Source organism: Balaenoptera borealis, assembly GCF_965194805.1.
Source record: "Balaenoptera borealis genome assembly, chromosome: 3".
NCBI lineage: Eukaryota > Metazoa > Chordata > Mammalia > Artiodactyla > Balaenopteridae > Balaenoptera > Balaenoptera borealis.
Window position 1 is genome coordinate 146,176,644 of NC_138866.1, and position 18,199 is coordinate 146,194,842.

The following is an 18,199-nucleotide window of genomic DNA, read 5'->3' on the forward strand; positions in this document are numbered from 1 at the left end:
CGCGGGCTTCAGTAGTTGTGGCACACGGGCTCAGTAGTTGTGGCTCGCGTGCTCTAGGCGCATGGGCTTCAGTAGTTGTGGTGCACGGGCTTAGTTGCTCCACGGCATGTGGAATCTTCCCAGACCAGGGCTCGAACCCGTGTCCCCTGCATTGGCAGGCGGATTCTTAACCACTGCGCCACCAGAGAAGCCCCGGACATGCTGTTTCGAACACTGAGGCAGGAGAGCAGTGTTTTGAACACTGGCCCTCACAAATACTTCAGACAGTTGTCTTCAAGACCCTGTGGTTCTTCACCAGCTCCTTTTTTGATTCCTCTGAGAGTAGCTGGAATGAAAGGCATCCACCCTTTGCTTCCTCTAAGTGGCCTCTAGGCAGTGGGTTTTAGTAAGCCTGCAAAAATTCTGGAGCCAATCTCATGTGGCGCTGAGCACGAGGCGGGGCCTAGTGGTCCAAGTCTCTGCTTTAAGTCTCCCGCCCACTGGGAACTATTGACCTCCAGAGGTTTTTTTTTTTTTAACTTAAAGGGGAGGTGCATTGTACACCCCCCTCCACTGGGAGGAAGTGAGGCCCAATCCCTACCTACTCACCAGCACACCCCAAACCCATATACACACACCAACGAAGGCGCCGCCAGGGGCACAGGCATGCCTTGGCTGTGGGGCCCCTCCGGAGGCCCGGGGTGTGAACAGCTGCACAGAGGACTGTGTGATGTAGAGTCAGCACCTTAGGAGGTGGGAGGGGGGCGGTGGGCAGAGGAGGAAGAAGCTCAGGGTCCCGATGGGTCAGAAGAAGGAAAAGGGGAAGAGGCGGTCAGGACACAGGAGACGAGAAAACAAAGATGACCAGAAAAGGGGCCCCAAAGCAGAAAATGTAGAAAAGATGAGGGCAGCAAGAGAAAGAGGCAAAGCAGGATCTGGGCAACCACACAAAACAGGAAGGAGACAGAGCGGAAGGAGGGGAGGAAACAGCAAAGAGAGCGAGATGAATGGGGAAGGATGTGAGAAGGGAGAGAGGGAGCCAGGAAGATGATATCAGAGGACGTCAGAGCTCGGTGTAGAAACTTCCATTGACAAGAGGGAATCGGGAAGCCCTGTGCAGAGCCTCAGAACCTGATAAAAAAAACCGGCGGGCCAAATCCACCAGGGCAACCACATAAATCAGCGGGTTGATGGCTGTCAAGATGGCCATAGGCAGCCATGGTTCCCAGACGCACACATAGGAGGTGAGTCGATCACGGCAACTCACATCACTGGATCGCTGGGGCTGCCTGCCGAACTTCTCGACGAACTGGTAGAGCGGCCAGAGGACCACAGCGGAGGTGTAGAGGAGGACGGAGAGCAGGGTCAGCCCCAAATGGAAAATGGGGGAGGGGATAGGAAGACTGCTGTTCCAGTTGCACCAGTTCAGCAAGATGGCCGTGGCTGCCAGGAGGAAGCAGATGGGGCACACGGCCACGCATCACACCAGGGCCGGCTGCTGCTGATACCGGTGGGGGCTGCTGATGAAAGCGAAGATGACACAGGCCATGAAGATCTCCAGCCTGTTGAGCAGGCCTGGCAAGGTGAGCGTATAGCAGGAGAACTCGCCAGTCAGGGCACAGGTCCAGGCCGCTTGGGTGGCATGAGCCACAGAAACCATCCAAGAGAATGCAGTGGCAGTGATGGCGTGGTCCCGAAAGGGGCTGTGAGGCAAGAACTGGATGTAGGTGATGGCAAAGACGATGGAGGCCGAGAGGCGTAAGAGGGTGGCGTGGCCGGCACAGGTGACGAGAAGGCTGTCCCAGAAGAGGTGGAGGTGGGACTGGAGCCCACGTAACCCAACTATGAAGATGTTAAGGTCACGACGAAGCAGAAGCACCAAACATGGACCAGTCACCCATGGCCCACCTCCAGGTGCCCACACTGGCCACCAGGGAGACGGCCACACAGGTGGAGAGCAGCTGTAGCAGGCTGAGAAAGTAGCCCATGATGGTCAAAGAGCTGCGGACGATCACGTGGAGGTCGTGATGGTCGTGCAGGTCTATGTCCCCGATATGGCAGTGGTCTTTGCTGAGGACCCGCCAGTGAAAAATCCAGCTCTGGAGTCAGACTCCTGGAAAAGGCTCAGGGGCCTGTGATGGCTGAGGCTCAGGATCAGTGGAGTTTGAACCAATGGCCCAGACACTTGGGTAAAAGCACAGCTACTCCAGAATGATTCTCCCCACCCATCACCCTTGGCCTTCTCAGGAGACTTGTCTTATCCCAAAGCTCACAGCCATGTTTGGTCTGGCCTCAAACCATGAACATTTGTTTAATCTCTTTGAGCTGTGGGCCATTATCTACGCAGACAGGATGCTTAGGATGGTCCTTATCTACAATCCCAACCCTTCAAGGCTCTGAAAATGGAACAAGAATTTTTTAAAAATTCATTTGGTAACAAAATTTGACCTGCACAGACGTGAGATAATTTATGTTTTTTATTTATTGCACTTAGTGTGCATGCTCAAAAGCTCGGTGGCAGAAACACTAATATGTTTGATTACAAGGTGCTTTCAGACTCCGGTGGGGTGTTATATTCTATGGAGTACATACACCATGTTGCATAATTGAAGCTGAAAAATTCTGAATTCTGGATCATATCTGACCTGAAGTGTTTCAGAAAAAGGATCGTGGATTGTACTGCTAACCGCGTTTTACAGATGAGAAAACTAAGGCTCAGGGACTTCAGCACTTCCCTAAGATTGCATGGCTAGAAAGTGGGAGCCCCAGATAAAAGTGCCATAGCTGTGAGTTTGAACCCTTTGCTCTACAGCCCAGCATTCCAGCAGGGCATGTGGGTGGGAGCCCAGGACCAAAGCTCAGGCTCTGGGACCCAGGACACACCTTCAGGGCCATGGGCTCCTTCCACAGCAACCCGAAGAGACACGTGTTCCGGCCTTTCCTCCCTGCAGCCATCACTAGAAGGAGCTGCCGTCTGAGGTGACCCAGCCCCACCCAGTGACCCAGCAGCTTCAGGGGTGAACAGAGATAAGCCATGGCAAGGCAGCGGGGACAAGATGATATGGGAAATAAGAACTGTTTGAATCCCACCCGTCACCCCCCAGTTTTGCCTTAACATGTGACTCTTCTCCATTTGGGAAAAAAGACACCAACCCAGCATTACTCCAAGGTGGAGCATCCTGGGGGAACCACAGAATAAATTAACATATATTTGGCTTTTAAACTCTAAAGCTGCCATCCAGGTGCGAGTCTGGAAGGATCTAGCAATAGTCCTACCTGAGCGAGGATTTTTCTGGCCTGGGAGATTGGTGATTAGTGTCCAAGCCGGGAAGAAGGGAGTGGAAATGGACAAGGATGTTGTGTCTGGATGCTGATGCGGAGCCTTTCAGGGCATCCCAGGGAGGGGGTGGAGGATGGATGGATGATAGGCCCCCTCTTAAGGGCAGGAGCTGAAAGAGGAGGCACCTGCTGGATCTCTGGGAGGTGACAGCCCTGAGGATGCACTTGGGACTGGGGCGGGGGCGGCAGAGTGGAGATGAGCTGGGGAGGATTCTGGGGTCCGAGTGGCCCCGAGGCAGCCCGGTCGGTGTCTTCTGACCCAGAAGGGATGCAGGCATGGAGCCCACCTTCCCCATGGAGGAGGGGCCTGGAGTGGAACTGAGGGAGGGAGGACGGGGGCCTAAAGGGGTTTCAGGGTTGGGACAGGGGACACGTGGCAAGCGTGGCAGGGACCATGGAGACCAGGGAATTGCCCAGGACACCTGCCCAAGACGGTCCCGCCAGCAGGGTTGCAGTCCTGCCTCACACAGGGCCTCCTGCAAGGGTCCCAGGGTGTGGGGGACTGAGAGCTCCTCCCCAGCCTGCTCCCTCCCCAGGGACAGCTGCCCTGTTTCAAAGGGACTATTTGCCGAGAGGCGCCCCCAGGGTTTAAGTGTCAGCACCCTGAGCCCGCAGCCAGCTTCCTGCCATCAGGGGCCTTGTCACCTTTGCTGATAATAAACCCTGGAAAAAGCTGAGGCTGGAAAGAGAAACACAGAGCAAACCCCGAGAACTTACCTGGACTCACACGGCTCCTTCAGCCCAGTTGCCAGTGGAGCCCTGGAGCCTGCTGGCCTTCCAGTGGGCACTGCCAGGGGTGGGGGGAGGGGCACTGGCTCTGAGGGAAGCTGGGGGTGTCATGCTGTCTGTCCCCGAATTTGTTCCCAACTTACCTCCACAAAGTGACTGTGCGATTTACACTTAAAGCTAAATGACAACTTTGGATCAGTTTAACGCCACAGAAGCAGAACTTGGAGAAAGAGAGGCATGGGGGCTCCAGCTGTGTGGCCCTGGGTAAGGCATGTGCCCTCTCTGGCCTGCAATACCTCCACCTGTAAAGCAACAGGTTTGCCTGAGTTTCCCACCAGCCCCTCCTCCACTCTAATCTGCGAGCGTGGAAATGGTGCCCCCGTCGGAGCACATCCTACATGTGGCTGAGCCCTGCCAGCCCAGCAGCCGGGCATGTTGACGTGATCTTGTGTCACTGGGCTATGTTCCCTTGAGGGTGGTGGGGTGGGGGCTGGAGCTGAGCAGCTGCTACCCCCTTTACTTCATGTTGCTTTTCATTCTTCATCTCTGTTTAGTATTTTCTATATTTTCTCATTCTCACGTATAATGGACATAAAGCAGGACTCTGATCACATCACATGTGCCCAGTTTCCTCTCTTCGGCGTGGCCAGGCTTCCTGCCTGCTGACAGGCGCATCCACCCCCCCATCCAGGGAGCATCCATATGTCCTCAACCTCAGATACAGCCTTCAACACATTTCACGTGCTCTGAAACCATATTTAGACATGTGTGTACATACATGCACCCATGTTTGCAGGGGTATCTGTAAATTTTTTTCCTATTTTATAAACATGAGACCGTGTCATGCACAGTGCATCTTGCTTTTCTACTATCCTTCGACAGATGCAGGTGGTCCTCTCCAGTGGGCCTTAGTCGTCTCCATCCCCTTTACTTACCTCCTTCTCCCCTGGCTCCTGTGGGCCTTTAGACCGACCACCCATCTCTAGATCAGTGGATCCTACCCTGTGAGTCTCACACACTGCGGCACCACAGGATTAGGACAAGGGGTCCTTGGATCCACATGACCACCATGCTCTGGAACCAGAGGTGGGCAAGCTTTTCTGGAAATTTATAAAAATATGACAAAGACTCTATTTTCTATTTTTTTATGCATCTTTGTTTCCTAGGGCTACTGCAACAAGTTACCACGAGCTTGGTGGTTTAAAACAACAGAAATGTATTCTCTCACAGTCCTGGAGGCCAGAAGTGTGAAATCAAGGGGTCAGGAGGGCCATGCTGCTTCTGATACTCCAGGGGAGGGTCATTCCTTTGCTCTTTTAGCTTCTGGAGGCCCCTTAGCTTGTGGCCGCTTAACTGCATCTCTGCCTCCACCTTCACGTGCTCATCTTCTCTCAACTCTGTGTGTGCAAATCTCTCTGTCCTTCGTCTTATAAAGACTGCAGTCACTGGATTGTGGGCCCACCCTCCATCCAGGATGATTTCCATCTCAAGATTCTTAAATAATCATTTCTACAAAGACCCTATTTCTAAATAAGGCCACATTCTGAGGTTCTGAGTAGACTTGAATTTTAGGAGGACATTCTTCAACCCATTAGGGTTCTCTCTCCTATCTTCCTGTCCTCTCTTCATGGTGTCTTTTTCAAATGTGCTTAACTGTATTAAGCGTATTTGTTTGTTTTCTCTTTCAGATTGGTGTCTGTTCACTGGAGTTCTTGTGACTCACAGTGGATTGTTCCCTTGTGTACTTTGTCATTAAACTCAGAGCCCCCTTTTAGAGGACCCCTTTTTCCTGGGAGGATCCTGCTGCTTGGGTTAGGAGCTTCACCCAGAATAACTGCACTTGCTCCTGCTCAGGACCCTCCAGGCCAGTCGTCTGCTGGGCACTGATTGAGTTAATTTCCCAGGTTAGAGTTGTTGGACCTCAGAGATCATGCACATTTGGGCCCACTTCACAAGAACTGAAGCCCTGAGATTTTGATTTCTTCTGTGGAGACCTAAAAAAAAAAAATCCAAACCTCCTGTGGAGGTGGATATCAGCCTTGACATTTCCTCTTGCTAAAGGACATGGTTTTCCTTGTCTACCCTTGCTCTGAGGCTGCAGGCCACGTGGTCCTGGCTTTTCCAAAAGTGTCTCAGCTCCAACTCCTTACCTTGTGCCACCCCACAGCTTCATTCCTGACCCAAGTGGGCATATATACCGGCCTCCAGTTGGCCACGCTCAATTCTCCCTTCTCCTTCCCCCTCCCACACACAAGCCGCAGTCACATCAACTCCACCACTGAAGATTCATGAGTTCCTTGAGCAAATCATAAAACCCAAAACTCTTCCTCTCTTCTTTGCCTTGTTAACCTTTATTTGTCTTTTAAGACTTGACCCTTAATCACCTCCTCCAGGAAGCCTAACTGGATTCCACCAACTCCATCTCCCATTGCTCCCAGACTGACACTTCTGTGAAGGAGCCTGGTATGGGCAGTTCACCACAAGCTCCTGGGTCTTACCTGGGCACAACAAGTGAGGCAGGGAGTAAGGGAGGTATTGCAGGTGCAGCAGGCAGGGTCCAAAGTGGATGGGCCTGAACACCTGAGAAATAAGTTGGATTTTAGCTGTAAGTGATGATGCCTCACTGACATTCTGTAAGGAAGGGGCTGATCAATCACATTCCCACTTTGGAACTGTCACTCTGGCCGTTAGGAGGAAAACAGAATGGAGGCCGGCCAAGAAGCCGGGTGGCCAGTTTCCGGGCTAATTCCACAGTCGAGGTGTGTAATGATGGGCCTTGAGCAAAGACACTTTCAGAGGTGGAAAATGGGGGCAGACTTATGAAATACTCAGGGAACAAACATTCAACTGGTCTTGATGATGGGGAGGGGCCAAGGGCGCCAGACATTTGATGCCCCCCAGGGCAGCTGTAGCCTCACATCTCCTTCCTGCTCCCTCAACCATCTCAGACCCCATGCCAGGTGCTCCCAGTGCCCCCGCCCCTCCCTCTGGGCACCCGGGCACTGAGTGCTTTGGGAAGGGAGTCTAGGAAAGGGGTACACCAGCCAGAGCATCAGGGAGGCAGCCTGGGCTCCTGTCTCTGCATCTCCTTGAGGAGCCTCCCAATAAACATGCTCAACCTTCCCACCTGCACCTGGATGCTTGGCTTGTGTGTTTCAAGATGGTTTGAATTTTTTCGAAAAATTAAAATTCTCGGTCAGCCTAGCCAATCCTCGTGAAGGACCACACAGTGAAACATGACAAGGGTCTTTCACAGGCTCGACTGCACGGAGCTGGCCAGGCAGCCAGAGGCAGCTCCTGATGAATCAGCCTCTGCTAGAACGTCAGCGACTCCAAACCTCGCTCTGCCCCTGGGAGTCTGACTGAACAGTGACAGGACCGTTTATGAGGAAATGTGGAAAGAGAGTTTGCGTCGTCTTGGATGACAAGACCTCCATGATTGATGGTTTGTGTTTTTTTTTAAGTAATAGAAACATGTATTTCTTTGTAATTTATCTCAACATAAAAACTTATTTTTATATTATTATAATTGTGCTACATGTGATTTGTCTTTTAAGTATTCTACTCACTTTCCCATGTTACTGTGTAGCACTTTTAACTACATTTTATTTTTTAAAAAACAATTTTATTGAGGTATAATTGACATGTAAACATATGTAAATATTTAATGTATACAACTCTATGAGTTTGGGGATAAATATACACCCATGAAACCATCACCACTATCAAGGCCATAAACATATTCATCGCCTCCAAAGTTTCCTCCCACCCCCTTTACTGTAATAATTATCATTTTGTGTGCATGTGATAAGAACACCCCCTTCCCCCAATGATTACTGATTTCAGTTGTTCATTTGTCCAAAATGTACTGTGCCCACCCCATGCCCAGGACTGACTTGGCCCCTTGTCACAGAGGTGACAGCAGAGACTAGACATCTGTCCGCGTGGAGCCTCCGGTGGGAGCGTCAGATGACAAACCCATAAACTTGTTAACTACTCTAACAAGAAAACTTCAGGTAGTGACCAGCACGATGAAGAGAACAAACAGGGTCTTAGGATGGAGCCTGATGGGCAGATGTACTTTTGGAAGATCCTTCTACACAGGTGACGTTTCAGCAGAGATCTGAAGACTGATAAAGAGGTGGCCATGTCCCGGGCAAAGGAACAGCTTGTGCAAAGGCGTTGAGGAGGGATCAAGATGCCATCGTGAGATTATGTGTAAGAGAGCTGTGGGATCTGGAGAGTCAAGTATCCAAGGAGCAATGAGCATTGGAGACTGAATGTCACAGGGAACGTGTGAGCCGCCATGTGTGGCTCCACAGCCCATCAACACAGGCAGCCAGGACCGTGGCAGGTCTGGAGATGGGGGCACCGTTGAGGTGTGCGTGAGAGAACTGGGGAGGCTCTATTCATTTCTGTCCTAAACAACTATTTACCATGCGTTTACTGTGCGTTGGGCACTGCAGATCCCACAGCAAAGCCCAGTTCCTGCCCTGAAGGAGCACCTGACTTAATGCAGAGACATTCAGTCTAGAGCACGGGGGGCCAGGAAACACAAGGACACTTGAGAACTTTCCAGAGAACTCTCCAGCTGAACAGGGATTGAAATTTTCTGTGCAAGTCCAGAGAGCCGGGCAAGTGGGCTTTGCACTCCCTAAGGAATGAAAGCTGCCCCAAAGGAGATGGACCACCGTGGGAGGTGATTTTGTTAGAGCCTTTCAAGCCAAGCTGTTGAACCAGTCTGGGGGCAGTGGGGAGGGGGGGCGGGGAGATGTGACGGATGGTTCCCAAAGGGTATCCCATGGAACACTAGCCCATGATGTTCCATGAAAAAAAAGAGTTCCCTGATCACATAAGTTTGGGAATCACTTACTGCCATATACCTCTTTTGGTGATTTTGTAATGCATACTAATCTATACAAGGTCCTAAGAAGTCCTGCAATAAAGAAATCTGTTTAACTTTTTAACCCAGCTTTAGGTGAATTTGGCCAAATAAATTTTTCTTGTCTCATCTTAAAATATGAATTTTATTTCATTCCTTCTTAAGATTTGCCTGCTTCTTGCTTCATCCCAATACAGGAGTGAGTGGCAGCAGTGCAGGTCCTTCCCCTGCCTCTTCCCCACAGCTCTGCTTGCCTGGCTTCTCTGGCCCTGGTGACACTAGGATGCTGGACTCTGAGCCTTTGTGGCTGAAAACAGGAGAGGAAGAAGGCTTGGGGTGACTTCCCTGCCAACAGTTATACAAAGGGCTGCTGGTCTTAATGCATGCCTGCCCACTGACACCGCACACAACTACACACTCAGTATGCACAAAGCACACACCTTTAAAGAGAGGCATCCAGGAGCTGGCAAGGCCCCTTTAAAAGCTAGGCTGCTTCTGATTTCTAGTCAAATTTGGGGCAATTAGGATCTGTGGATTTTGTTGGTTTCATTTTTGTTTTCTTTTTTTCTTTTATCTTTGTATTGAGGTTTTCAAAAAAAGAACGTTATGGATGTGGAAGAAAGGACAAGATTTCTCTCTATGATTGACAGCAGGGGCTGACGGGGACCAGAAGCTCCAGATAATTATAAAAGAAAAAGAAAAAAAATATATATATATATATTTCTACATTTATATAGGTCACTTTATGCATGAGTCCCAGAGAAGCAGGAAGCAGCAACAAAAAGCCACCGACATACAGAAACACGTGTGTGTACCACATACTCAAGCACTGCAATTCCTTTGACTGCAGCAGCTGAAATCCCCACCCATTCAACCCACTTTCCCCCCCAAAATAGAAAAGAAACTCCGCCTTTAAGAACAGGGCCGTCTAGTGGGAAGCTGCTGCATAGCACAGGGAGATCAGCTTGATACTTTGTGATGACCTAGAGGGGTGGGATAGGGAGGGTGGGAGGGAGGCTCAAGAGGGAGGAGATATGGGGATATATGTATACATAGAGCTGATTCACTTTGTTTGTTGTACAGCAGAAACTAACACAACATTGTAAAGCCATTATACTCCAATAAAGATATTTTTAAAAAAAGAAAAAAAAATCCAAAGACAAACAATTAAACTCAATCTTATCTTTGTTAGGAAAAAAAAGAACAGGGCCATCCAGTAATTTTTGCCCTCCTGACCAGAAAAAAGAAAGAAAAAAATTCCAGGCTAACATCAGCTTTAAGGCTGGCAGTGGCCAATTTCTTCTCCCCGCAGAGGCAGGACATGCTGTTTTGAACTCTGAGGCAGGAGGGCCACATCACTGCCCCTCACAAATACTTCAGACAGTTGTCTTCAAGACCGTGCAGTTTTTTGCCAGCTCCTATTTTGATCCCCCAGAGAGTAGTTCAGACGGAAGGCATTCAGCCCTTGCATCCTTTAAGATGACCTCTAGGAGGTGGGTTTTAGTAAGCTGGGAAAAATTCTGGAGCCAGTGTCAGGCAGGGCTGAGCACCAGCTGGGGCCTAGGGACCCAGGGTCTCTGCTTTAAGCCTCCTGACTGCCGGAAATTATTGCCCTCCAGAGATTTTTTTTTTTTTTAAATAAAGGGGAGGTGCATTGTACACCCCCCTCCACTGGGAGGAAGTGAGGCCCAATCCCTACCTACTCACCAGCACACCCCAAACCCATATACACACACCAACGAAGGCGCCGCCAGGGGCACAGGCATGCCTTGGCTATGAGGCCCCTCCGGAGGCCCGGGGTGTGAACAGCTGCACAGAGGGCTGTGTGATGTGTAGTCAGCACTTAGGAGGTGGGAGGGGGGCGGTGGGCAGAGGAGGAAGAAGCTCAGGGTCCCGATGAGTCAGAAGAAGGAAAAGGGGAAGAGGCGGTCAGGACACGGGAGACGAGAAAACAAAGATGACCAAAAGGGGCCCCAAAGCAGAAAATGTAGAAAAGATGAGAGCAGCAAGAGAAAGAGGCAAAACAGGATCTGGGCAACCACACAAAACAGGAAGGAGACAGAGCGGAAGAAGGAGAGGAAACAGAAAAGAGAGCGAGATGAATGGGGAAGGATGTGAGAAGGGAGAGAGGGGAGCCAGGAAGAGCACATCAGAGGACGTCAGGGCTTGGAAACGAACTTCAGGTGAGAAGAGGAATCAGGAGCCCCTGGGCAAAGCCTCAGCCCCTGACAAAATCCAGATGGGCCGAGAACACCAGGTCAGTCACATAAATCAGCAGGTTGATGGCTGTCAGACTGGCCACAGCCAGTCGTTGGTTCCAGGTACACACCAAGGAGGTGAGTCTATCGCTGCAGCTCACATCGCTGGACCGCTGGGGCTGGCCGCCGAACTTCTGGTTGAACTGGTAGAGCGGCCAGAGGACCAGAGCAGTGGCGTAGAGGAGGACGGAGAGCAGGGTGAGCACAACCTGGAAAATGGGGAAGGGGACGGGCAGCCTGTTGTCACACTTGCCCAGGTTCAGCAGGAGGGCCACAGATGACAGGAGGAAGCAGATGGAGTACACGGCCACGCACCACACCAGGGCCGGCTGCTGCAGGTACAGGTAGGGGCTGCTGATGAAGACGAAGATGACACAGGCCACAGTGGTCTCCAGTCCCTTGAGCAGGCCTGGCACGGTGGCCATATAGCCTGTGATCACGTTGGGCTGGGCCCTAGTCCAGGCCACTTCCATGGCATAAGCCACAAAAGCGAGGCAGGAGAATGCAGTGGAGGTGACAGCGCGGTCCCGGTAGCGGCTGTCGGGCAAGAACTGAATGTAGGTGGTGGGGTAGATGATGGAGGCTGAGAGGCAGAGGAGGGCAGAGTAGCAGTTGCAGGTGATGAGAAAGTTGTCCCAGGAGAAGGGGAAGTGATCCTCGAGCTCACATAACTCGACTATGAGGGTGATGAGGGTCACGACGAAGCAGAAGCACCAGATGAACATGGACCAGTTACCTATGGGCCCCTGCCAGGTGCCCACGCTGGCCCCCAGGGAGAAGGCCACGCAGGTGGAGAGCAGCTGCAGCCGTCGGAGGCAGCAACCCATAATGGTTGGGGAGCCCAGGCCTGAGGACGATTAGGTGGTGGTCGTTCTGGTCCTATTGGTCACCGCCACCAACATGGCAGTGGTCTTCACCGAGGACCCACCAGAGAAAGATTCAGCTCAGGAGGAGGATTGATCAGACGCCTGGAAAGGCTCAGGGGTCTGTGATGGCTGAGGCTCAAGATCTCTGGAGTTCGAACCAGCTGTCCACACGCTTGGGTAACGGCACAGCTGCTCCAGAATGATTCTCCCCACCCATCACCCTTGGCCTTCTCAGGAGACTTGTCTTATCCCAAGGTTCACAGCTGTGTTTGGTCTGGCATCAAACCATGAACATTTTTTTACCTCTTTGTGCTGCATGCCATTATCTACAGAGACACAGGGTAGCCTGACCCTTATCTGTAACCACAACCCTTCAAGGCTCTGAAAATTGAACAAGAATTTTTAAAAAAATTGTTTGGTAACAAAATTTGAACTGAACAGACACAAGACAATTTATGGTCTTTATTTTATGTAGTGTGACTGCTCAAAAGTTCAGTGGCAGAAACACTAATGTGTTTGATTACAAGGTGTTTTCAGACCCCAGTGGGTGTTATGTCCTATAGAGTAGATACACCAAGTTACACGATTGAAGCTGAAAAATTCTGAATTCTGGAGCATATCTGACCCCAAGGATTTCAGAAAAGGGACTGTGGATTGTACTGCTAACCCCATTTTACAGATGAGAAAACTAAGGCTGGGGGAATTAAGTCCTTCCCTAAGGTGGCATGGCTAGGGGGTCCGAACCCCAGATACAAATGCCAAAGCCATGGGTTTGAACCCTTTGCTCTGCAGCCCAGAATTTCAGCAGGGTCCATGGGTGGGAGCCCAGGACCAAAGCTCAGGCTCTGGGAACCCAGGACACACCTTCAGGGCCATGGGCTCCTTCCACAGCAACCCGAAGAGACACGTGTTCCGGCCTTTCCTCCCTGCAGCCATCACTAGAAGGAGCTGCCATCTGAGGTGACACAGCCCCACCCAGAAGAGGGATAAGCCATGGGGTGAGAGCAAGGCAGTGGGAACAAGATGACATGTGTAGTAGGAACTGTTTTGAATTCCCTCCCCCCAATTTTGCCTTAAAATGTGACTCTTCCCCACTTGGATAGGGAGACACCAACCCAGCATTACTCCAAGGTGAAACATCCTGGGGGAACCACAGAATAAATTAACGTAATGTTTGGCTCTTAAACTCCAAAGCTTCCATCCAGGTGTGAGTCTGGAAAGATCTAGGAGTAGTCCTACCTGAGCGAGGATTTTTCTGGCCTGGGAGATTGGTGATTAGTGTCCCAGCCGGGAAGAAGGGAGTGGAAATGGACAAGGATGTTGTGTCTGGATGCTGATGCGGAGCCTTTCAGGGCATCCCAGGGAGGGGGTGGAGGATGGACGGATGATAGGCCCCCTCTTAAGGGCAGGAGCTGAAAGAGGAGGCACCTGCTGGACCTCTGGCAGGTGACGGCCCTGAGGATGCACCCGGGACTGGGGCAGGGGCCGGGGTGGCAGAGCGGGGATGACTGGGGGGGGATTCTGGGGTCTGAGTGGCCCCGAGGCAGCCCGGTAGGTGTCTTCTGACCCAGAAGGGATGCAGGCATGGAGCCCACCTTCCCCATGGAGGAGGGGCCTGGAGTGGAACTGAAGAGGCCCCGTAGAAGCCTCTACATGTCTGAAATGCTATGAATTGTGAGCTCCGAGGAGTGTCCCTCAACAGCGAAACGCCATCTTCACCATCTCTCCTTATAGCCCAGTGTTTGGCTCCTTTGTGTCGCCGTGGAGTCCCCCAGAGCACCACACACCCTGGGAACATCCTTACAGACACAACAGAGCCAGCCTGCCCTCCGGGACACAGTGTGGTATAAAGGACTCAGGCCAGAACTATTACTCAGACACACCACCAATCTGAAGGCCAGAATAGCAGCAATTATTTAAGTATTCTTGGAAACGCCAAAATTTTCTTTCTTTTACTTTGTACTAATTTTTTCCTCTGGGCTTCAGAACAGACCTGCATGGTCAGCACAGCACAATGTCCCTCACTCCGTCTTCCCTTCCCTCAGACACACACACACACACACACACACACACACACAGGCAGAAGAGAAACCCATGCAGGCAGGGTCTTCTGTGAGTTCATAGAGAGCCCCTGACCCAGGGAACTGGAGCCCCTCCTCTGCGACACCTGGTCAGTGTGGTGGAACCTAGTTCGCCTGTGAGATGCAGCAGGTGGAGAAGCCAAGGTTGGTGGAGGGGGGAGGGTGCTGGGGACGCGGCTGGAGAAAAGACTCCTCTCCAAACAGGTCGGAGCCCTGGAGAAGCAGCCCAGCACATTTAGTTCAGGACAGTTTCTTTGCCCACAGTGGATGCAGAGAGCCCCTTGATGTCCTCGGCCAGTAGGCGGCGCCCTTGCATCTGGTACCCAGCTTGGTGGAGACAGAAGCTGCCACCTCTACCTGCGCCCTGTCCCGCAGGTGCCTCTCCCATAGTGGCCCCCGATGACCGGTAGCTGCCACCTAGAATGAGCTGCTCCCTCCATCACCAACCACACAAGTGAGGGCTTAGTTGGTGACTGTCGACACGTCACCAAGGCTTTTTTACCTGGGGTCTCCCCCTCACTCACCCATTTTCTAGTAATTGTGCCCAGAGCACCCGAGCTAACTGAAACAAGACTTGGACTTTCGCGTTAAAGTAGCCTTCAGCTGGGAGGCAAGGGCTGCTTCTGGAAAATGTTAATGCTTTCCTGTTGGATGCCGATCCTGCTTGGAACTAAGCTTCAAACAAAACCTCATCTGTAAAATGAGGGGGTTGAATCATCCCGAAGAGCCATTCTGGCTTGGACGTTTATGCTACTGTGGACAAAATTCCAATTGAATCCTGGGTCGGGGAGCCAAGAGCTACTTCTAGTTGGCAGTGGTGTTGTCACAAATAAAGTGGTTGTGAATCAGTTTTTATTTTAGGCCTTGCAGCTGATAGATTAATTTCTATTTTGTGAGCCATACTCTGAATAATTCCAAGAAAATCTCTCCATCAGAGGCTCTACTGACATCAACACCACCATATAGCAGGCCCCCGGTGTGCAAACCTCAGGCTGAGTCACTTTTCGAAGACTTGGCTCCAGGTGAAAAAAAAAAGATTGTTTATGCTTGGGACCCCTAGTTGCCATGGAGACAGAGTTTCTCCCTCTCTATCCACCTTCAGGGGGTGTGAGCTTCAGAGGGTTTCCCACCTACCCGTGCCCAGAACTGAATTTAAGAGGTCCAATCTTGGGTCAGGCAAATCCATCATCCCTGAAGAGATGCTGAAGACAGACAAAGCTCTGTGTTCTGGACAGCCGGACAACCTGAATTTGGGGGTGGGGTGTGGCCTTCACTGCTATATAATTTTGGCTTGGAGGTTTATTGTTTGTTTGTTTACTTAATTATTTAATTATTTCTTATGGGGTTTCTCCATGTAGGTACAGTCTTGCTGAGACCTCCTAAGCTCTTTATTTGGAAAAGAAAAAGATCCTTTTTTTTTTTTTTTTTTTTTAAGAGAGAGTAGAGAGGTTTATAATCATTTCAGATGGGAGACCAGAACTGCTGAATAGAGAACTGTGTTTAGAGGAGATCAGCTGGGAATGGGACAAAGCACAGCAAAGAGCAGCAGATGGTTTCTAAACTGACAAAGCAAACAGCTTTCTCTTTACTCCAGTTCTAACTTCTTTAGCATCCTGGAATCTCCACACTGAAAGAGACCTCCAAAGTCACCTGGTCTTTCCTCCATCTTTGGCAATTGTCACCCACTGTCTGTTTCCCAGGGCCGTCAACTCGATATTCTTATAACTCGGTGGAAACAAATCTTCTGAAGTTCTTCGAATGAGCTGAAATCAGCCTCCCCGTAACTTCCATCCACTAGTCACAGGTTTGTTCTCAAGAGGCCCGTGCAGAGAAGAAAGTATCAACTTTAGCCCAAGTTAGCTTGGACTACACCATTCGCAGCAGCTACCAGGTCATCTTCTCTTCTGGATAATACCCCTAGTTCTTTTAACCACTCCTCATTTTCAGTCATTTCCAGACCCACTCGCCTCTGGATGCTTTCCAAGCTGTCAGCTTACCTTTTACACTGTGACTGAGACTCTGTGCTGATGCTCCCGGATTCTCTGTTGATTGGCTGACGGATGTAGGGACATCCTGAAACTGCAAAGCCACATGCAGATGTCTCACCAGAAACTGGCTACAGGGACATGTCCTGTCATCAAGAACAATCTCGGAGTAGCTGGCAAACACTATGGCATATTTTCTACCATGAGAACCACATGCTACATATCTTTAAATGTGTCTCTAGAGAATCAGAGTATAGTTGAAAGTGATTTATTTTTCCTCCAATGAACGCTTAGTATCAGTCTTCTAAGATCCTACCTCTGATCATAGAAGAAAGGCTTTGGAGCTGTGACAATAGATGGCCCAGTCTCTAACCTCAAGGAGATTAAATGGAATGGTCTTCAAAAGCTTAATTGGCCCAGGTATGCTAGCTCTAAGCAACTTTGGAAGAATTCTGCTTGTGATTGAAAAAAAAAAAAGCATAGTCATAGATGATTGGAGATGGAAGGAATCTCAGGAAGCTTGAATTGATGTCCCTTGGTTTATAGATGTGCAAACTGAGCTCCAGAATTTGTAGCTCATCCACCTACCCGTCTATCCTTCCATCCATCCACACAACAAATGTATTTATTTAACAGCCACAATTTGCAAGGTAGTATATTTGGGGGGAGTCCAAAGTGAACAACAATACCAGATAAGGAGTGGGAAGTAACCTCATTGGTGTATGGATAAACAGCTCTTATTGAATGATCTGGCCAAGGTAATCCAGTTGGTTGGCGTCAGAGCCAGGAATAGAAACCAGGTCTTCTGACATCTGGCACAGGGTTTTTCCCAAAGCACATGCTATCACTAGTAAATGACTAGATGGTAGGTGATAGAGCATCTGCTCTATTTCAGGGGACTCCGTCCTGATGGAATCCTATTTAGACATTTCAGGCAATATGTCTGTAATTGGTGAATGTGCTGTTTGCACAGAATGCTTCACCACTGAAAAGCACGGTGCAGAAGCTAGAGACAAAAACTATTCCTGTCCATCTTCCAGAAGCATAGACAATCCCTCCTTAGCCCCTTCATTCATGACTCCTCCTTGCCAACAGTTCACCAAAATTCTCTCCCAGGATCCACCAGAGAGCAAATCCAAATTGTTTTCCTTAGCTTTCCTGCTCTTTGAGCTCCACAAGATTGGATGTTATTGGCTTTCCGGAAACATCCTCCTCCCTTGGTTCCCAGACGCTTCTCTCTCCACTGTCCCCTTGCTGACTATCCCTTGTCAGTCCCTTAACCATGAACATTTTCAGGAATATTGCCTTGTACATTATAGCTACTGAATAAATACATTTGTTGAGTGGGATGGATAGATGGATGGATGGATGGATGGATGGATGGATGGCCAGGTGAATGAATGACAAATTCTGGAGCCCAGTTTGCCCATTTATAAACCAAGCAATATTGATTCAAGCTTCCTAAGGTTCCTCATTCTTCATATTTTGCCGTAATGTCTCTCCTTTGAGGACTGACTCTTTCATAGAACCTCTGCTATCATCTCTATGTATGAAGCTTCCAAATCTACATCCCCATCTTGACAAGTATCCCTTGTTCCACTTGGCTCTCCTTCTGTTGCTTCAAACTCAACAGGTCTCAAATCAAGCCATCCTTGCCTGACCCCCACTATACTCCATGCCAAACATCCATCTCCTTTCCACCACCCTAACCAGCAGCCCTCCCTTCCAGACTTATTCTCTTAGTTCATCAGGCTCAAAACATTGAGATAAAATTTAGTTTTCTTCTCCTGTTAAATAAGAGAATCCTCTACGGAAAGTCATTAGATATTCTTCTCTCAAATCAGTTTAATTTTATCCATCCATCTATCCATGAATCCATCCTTCATCCTTTGAGAACATCCCAGCTTACTCTGGGATGACTAGGTCATGTTTCAGGGAAGCCAGATCCTTGTCCTGCAAGCTCGGGGTAATGTCACATCTCAGCCAGAGTTGCTGGTATATGCATCCCTCAGGCGTTTAAGCTATGCCCAGCCAGATGCTCCACTCACCTTCTTTTCACCCTTGAGTACAAGACCAAGGC

General features: G+C 50.0%; 2 pseudogenes across 2 annotated transcripts; both read right to left on the minus strand.

Annotated features, from left to right (window-relative positions):
• Positions 1 to 578: 578 nt before the first annotated feature.
• LOC309625167 (myeloid-associated differentiation marker pseudogene) lies at positions 579 to 3,587 on the minus strand (annotated as a pseudogene). The gene has a single exon. The product of its transcript is annotated as a myeloid-associated differentiation marker pseudogene (transcript).
• A 187-nt stretch (positions 3,588 to 3,774) lies between these two features.
• On the minus strand, positions 3,775 to 17,434 carry LOC309625169 (myeloid-associated differentiation marker pseudogene; annotated as a pseudogene). The gene has a single exon. The product of its transcript is annotated as a myeloid-associated differentiation marker pseudogene (transcript).
• Between the last annotated feature and the right edge of the window lie 765 nt (positions 17,435 to 18,199).